We start from the raw sequence: 6,548 nt of genomic DNA on the forward strand, positions 1-6,548 counted from the left end.
TCTGAAAACTGATTGTTTCCTTCTTAATTAGGTTTTGCTTTATTTTAACATTTATTGGCTGCACTGACGTTTGTTAATAATGTGCAAAAATATGCAGCTTAAGAAAAAGCCATAAGTAATTAATAAATAACAGTTTTGTCATTGGTAAATAAAGTATTAGCTTTCTGTTTTCACCTTATTTTTTGATGATTATGAGAGCGGCCAAAGACTCAAACTAAAACAACAGAATCACTTCATTAAGGTGTGTTTACAATGGCGTCTATTATCGCTGCAATACTGTACAAGCTAACTAAATTATCTTTCACTTACACACTGACATTGACAAAAATTTCTAAGGGTATAAGTAACTTTCATCCCATTCATCCGAACAGTTGTTTCATGCGTGAGCAGTGACCAGCACAGTTGGTCACAAAACGTGAGAGAGAAGGTGTGTAAAATATATTAGCTAGGCAATTAGCTAGGTAATTGGGATTTCTTGGCTATGCATTAAAAGGGGGACAAAAATGGGATCAGACCTCCAGTATTTTTTTTTGTAACTGCATGAAAAAACTTTTCTGGTGGCAGCACTTTATTACTGATATTGTCTGATCGATTTAGTCTATGTTTTCTCTGAAGACAGATCTGTTCGCCGCAATACTTTGTCCTGTGCCAGCCATCAACTGAGAGATTTTTGTCTTGTTCTTGTGTCTGACAGCTGGTATCGCAGCTTACCTCGCTGGCATTTTACCCCATTTATTGCCTTTGAAAGTCAACTTGTCTTTCAACAGACCTGTAAATGCCACCATCTGAACTTCCCCACTTGCAAATGTGGTACAAAGGCAGGGCTCTGGACAAACCTTCGTACCATCTGTTTTGGACAGTATGGAAGAACGTAAAAAAAAAAAAAAAAAAAAAAAAAAAAAAGAGCTAATTGACTTAGCTGGCATTCAAGATAATTAGAAAAACTGGGATTTCAGCGGACTTTTTTAGTTGTACCTCCATTTTCTGTGTTGGAGGATGAATTGAAAAATGCTGAGTTGATAAGTTTTGAAAAAAAAAAAAAAAAAAAATCTGGCAACAAATAGTTTACTGAGATAGTATTCCCACAATTCATTCATTGTCCTTTTTGAGCATTTGCAAAAACAGCCCCAGTGAAGAAGTTCAAGTTCAATATCAGAGTAAATAATGACTTGAGTGAATGAAGTATTTGCTAAATGTTTAAACAGAGATGGCATCAATTTAAAGGATGAGACTGAGTTATTTCCCATCCTTTATATTCATAACCAGCCAAACGTCAACAATAGTGACTGTTTTGAGAAACCAGCCCGCTGTGTCCATCTAGGCTTAAACGTGACCCAATGGAATTAAATGTTAATTTCAAAAACACAAAAAGATAAAGCTATTTTTCAAACAGGAAAATTATAGAGTACAATCACTTATATAATTACTACAAATACATTAACGCTTTCTATCAGATCTTTTTGACTTTATTGCACTTGGCTACATCACTAAAACAACCCAGAAGAAATATATTGTTTCAACTGGATTTATACAATATCCACACGTGACACATACGATATGATAAAAGTAAGGCTGAGCTACTAGAACTACTCAAGGTCAAAGTTCGGTTTGGTTAGGTGATCATATTATATGACCATTTACCACTACGACTCCTTCGCCCTAATTTTTTTCACGCACACTACATCCTCATTAGCACCAAATGTTACCACTGAAAAACCTGCAGTATTTTTTGTAATACGACTCAATCAGATTAACCTCTTTTTTAACAGACTTAAATATGATGCACTAATAATATAATAGTGATATTCCAGAGACGACAAGATCTGTTAGCTAGACTAAAAAAATTGGATGGGCCGATACATATGGGCCAATGTGTACGGCGTCCAAAAGGATGTGTCGTATATATTCATACATTTTGTCAGCAGCTGTCAATCAGTAAACATATATAGTCCCTCAGCAGTAAAGTGATTTAGATATCTATACACTTTAAGATGCCATTGCTCTCCCCCATACTGACAATGACTATGCCCTCTAAGACTGTTATGAAGGACAATATAAAAAAAACTTGAAAGGACATCGGTGATTGATGAAGTTATTATTAAAAAGCTATTCTTTTAGCTGCTGTTCTTTAATTTCGATCAATAACAAAGGTGAAAGTAATAATACTCTCTCTCTCTCTCTCATCCATTTTCTCTCCATCAGATACCCCTGTCAAAAATCACACTAGGATTTCCCATTGTTTAAGGAAAAACCAATGAATAAAATATAAGTGAAAATTGTATTTTTCATATGAATAATGTAAAAGAGGGCATGCTGTTGGCGTACACGTCTCAAGGTTAGACTATATTGTTAGTTTCCCCGCCTGGCCCACACTTTGTTCTTGTTTGGTACGAAATGAGACGATCCAATTCTATTGAGTTTTCTGTTTAGAGGGACACTTTGCCTCCTCTGCCATGATATGTTATTCCAGGGACTTCAAAGAAAAATTCCAGACTCAGCATGAGGTATGTAGTGTCAAGGCAGTGCCATATGGTATGACTTGGAGGATATGCCAAAACTTTTCACCAGGACAAGCTTCCTTCACACTGTCACAGTCAACTGCTTCCTACCAGGAGGTAAACTGAGGGAGATGAGGAAAGGACTAATGGAGCATTGAGATAGATTTATCTGCTTTAGTAATTAAAGATGACACTTAACTGATGGCTTCATGCCAAAACTGTTCTTCAAGGGAATTTGAGTTTGATGTGTGACTTGTAATCAAAATCCAAAACCATGAAATCTAAAGGTTTACATTCATCATTTGTTCCTACTTTGATAGGCCAATAATCTCTGAATTGAGCAGCAGGTATCTCATGCAATTTATTTTTATGAACAGAATACAACAGGGAAAACAAAGACTTGAATGCACTTTTTCCCAGAAAAAAAAAAAAAAAAAAAAAAAGAAATCGTGAGCCTGCTGTTGTCTCCTCCTTACTTATAACAAACAGACGAATAAACTGATCAATCATGATACAGTTGGGCTATGGTATATTCCACTGCAAAGGGGGCATCTTCTATTTCCTGCATTACTTTTTACAAAACATTTGGTTGTATGCCTCTTTCAGTTCTGACATTTTTATGTTTTGGTGAGTCAGAAGATGATTTATACAATTTAAGGCGTAATCTAAAACTTTGACAGGAAAGGAGTCACTCAGTAAAGGTACCTTTTGGACTTGGGCTGTGGAGTGACAGACTACTCTTGTTGATAATCTTGTCAACTAGATATCTGTCATTGTTTAGGTGCTCTTGCAAGTCTTTTTATCTCATTCACGTCATCTAATATTTTCTTTTCATCATTATCAACTTGTTGCACAATTTGTCCATTATGTGATAATGTGGAATGTCATCATTTGTTCTGTCAAGTATTACAACCCTTTTCCCACTATTCCACTGCAGCATTTTCTTATCTATTTGACAGCTCCTGCCTGGTACTAACCTTGAAAATGTTTGACTTTACAATATAATGAGGACCACCTGAATGTACAATTAGTGTTGGTGTCTGACCAGACCATCTCATTTTTGGAAGAGTTGCTGGCTCAGCCTAGACTGCAGATCTTCTGAAAGACCAACCTTTGTGGAGCACATCCTTTGAAAGACTCAGCCTCTGAATTGGGACATGGCTATTTGGACTTGCTCAGCTTTCATCGGCCATTGCTGTACTTTGTTGATATCACTTCAGTCAGACAAGTCAAGGAATTGCTGTGCTTTTCTAGATGTGAAAATGTTACACAATCCAAGCATCAAAGACCTTTCGATTCAGCTCAGCAACTTACTGACGAATCACAGACGAGAATTCAGCAAGACACAGTCTCATGACAAATTAAAAGAAAACTTGAAAAACGAGTGGAGAAACAGGAAGACAATACCCCCATCTGTGGGACACGAAGGGTCACATGACTTGATGAGCGTGAAAATGATGTGAATCATATGATATGACCTTCACAGTCACCAGATCTCAACTCAATTGAAAACTTTTGGGAGATTTTGGACCAACGTATCAGACTGCACTCTCCACCACAATCATCACAACAAGGGAGGTTACAAAGGAGTATCTTTTGGAAGAAGGGTCTTCATCCCTCCATTAGAGTTCAGAGACTTGAGGAATCAATATCAACGAGCACTGAAGCTGTTCTGGTGGCACATGGTGGCCCAACATCTTACTAAATGACTGTTGGGTTTTCCTTTGTCACTTGTTAGTAGTATCCCAGTACAAGGCAAATATGCTACAACTAAATGTAGACACATGCAATTCATGTTGTTCTCAAATGCGACCAAGTTGCTCTGTACTCACTGAGAGCAATTAGCAATCACTATTTGGATCAAAGAATTGTAAATTGAGCCATCAAATAAAATCAATGTGTATGTGACAATAGGCATATTTACCATAAAGCAGAAATTACAAAGAAATAAATTAATACAGTTATTTGCCTCCCCAGATGAATATGAAGAACTACCCTTTACTTGGTTTGTAGTGGGCAAATAGAAAATGCCCCAAAATAATATCAACAAAACAAGGGATTGCAGGGGGATTTGTCCATACGTATAATTGAATATGACTGTTCATATTTCACTTCTGACACCAACAGCATGACAGCCTGCATCAAACACAAACCAAATAAATTAGTGAAGCTGCTCAGTACAACACACAGAAGTGCAGTGGCATGATAAAGAACCAGGCAGCAGGACCGGTGGCTACGACAGCAACTACCAGTGGATCTGCGAGAGAGCCACGGACACTCTGCAACAAATCCATGTCTACTACAAACTGAATCTGTGTCAAGCCCTTGCCAGCAACAAACACAGCAGAGAAGCCGAAACTGGACTGAGAAACAACAAGCAATGAGGGTAGCTTAGTCAGCTAGCTGACATTTGCAAGCACTAACAAACTGTCCTGAGCCAAGACATCTACTACAGGAACAAGCAGCAAATACATACCACACCACAGTCTCAAGCTGCCAACAGCACAGGCAGGTTTCTGCTTCTGCCTTAAATTGGTCAAGAGTGAATAATGAGCACAACCAGTGAAAACTGCCAGGTTGCAGAGGCCATCCTGCACACCTGTGTGAATAATTTGATTTCTAGTTACTAGTCCAATAAGTGCTATCCAGTCAGCACACTCATTTCAAGTGTACAGTGCTCTTGAAGTTCTTTAATGGAAGAAGGTTGAAAATGCAATCTTACCGGAGGGAAAGTGAACTTCTCAGCAATCTATGAGGAGAAGAAAAGTCACTGTGAGTCAGATATAGCAACACTTACCCTGGTATTCATTAAACATTTCTGTCAGCAGACATTTTGACTTGTAGCAGGAAAAGCACAGGTGAAATCAATTTTGTTAATGATGACTCAATATCTTTAAGTGTCTTTTAGGTGTCCCACTAAGCTACACCAATGAGTACAATACAAAATAGCTGGCCCAGCCACTGGCTCAGGTGAAAAGAATGACATCAATGATTTCAGCTAATTAAACCTGTTCCATTCCTGTGAAATGTCAAAATGGCTGCTGTAAAATCTAAGATGTTTCCTAAATCCAAGACCATACATGAGCTCAATGCTGCCACTGGTGGCTGGAAACCACAATGCAAAAGGATTCGGTCTTCCTACATAGTTAAACATTAGCATGTTAATGTGTTTTTATGATAGGTTGCTAGAATTGCCCACATAGTTAGAAGTGATTATTGCCTAGTTAAAATACTAATGTGGGTCCACTGGGTCAATAATGTTTTTCTAACATGTGGAAACTGCCCTATACATTTGAAATTTACATTCTTTTCTGTCTAATTAGCTATTTTAGTCTTTCTACTGAAATTTCTGGCACTTCAAAACATTATTTCTCATAATTAAATTTAACAACATGGATGCTACAAAGAAGATGTGCTGTATTTTATAGCCCAGGGCTTTTAAAACAAGTTGATAGCTATTTCTAGTATTTGTGTTACTAATTATCAGGGTTACAGCTAATAAATAACTTTTCTAACTAATCAAGGCCACTCTACATAGACAAAAACTAGCGGTTACAACCTAAGATATCCAAAATTAAATGTTACCAAAAAACTAATATGCAATATGTGAATTTGCACCATTAATCAAACGTTTCGTCCGCTGTTTCTGCGTATATGACGTCAACAGCTCGGCAAATCCTGTTGAGGGCGCATTCACTTGAATTTTCCCAGTGGGAAACTAAATTTTCCTATTATTCCGACACGAATGCAGAGTATTTCCCTGTGTATTGAAGTTATATTTCCATTATTATATTTTCCAAATACATTTATCATTATATTATTATCATTATTATTATTATATTTTAAAAGTCTTGCAACTGTTTCATTTGAAAGGCTACTGCAACAATGGTTAAATGCATGTGGGCTATTACATTCAACTTAATATTTTTTTTATTTTATTTTTTTAAAAACAGGACATTTGTATCACATAGTCTCATACCACAAAGCGCAGGCCAGATTTCCTCCTGCTCCGAAGTATTTGCACTGCCCCTTTAATGAAGACCCCGCCCA

Source organism: Trachinotus anak, unplaced genomic scaffold (genome assembly GCF_046630095.1).
Source record: "Trachinotus anak isolate AG129_WGS33_773 ecotype Australia unplaced genomic scaffold, CSIRO_AGI_Tana_v1 ptg000021l, whole genome shotgun sequence".
In the NCBI taxonomy this organism is placed as follows: Eukaryota; Metazoa; Chordata; class Actinopteri; order Carangiformes; family Carangidae; genus Trachinotus; species Trachinotus anak.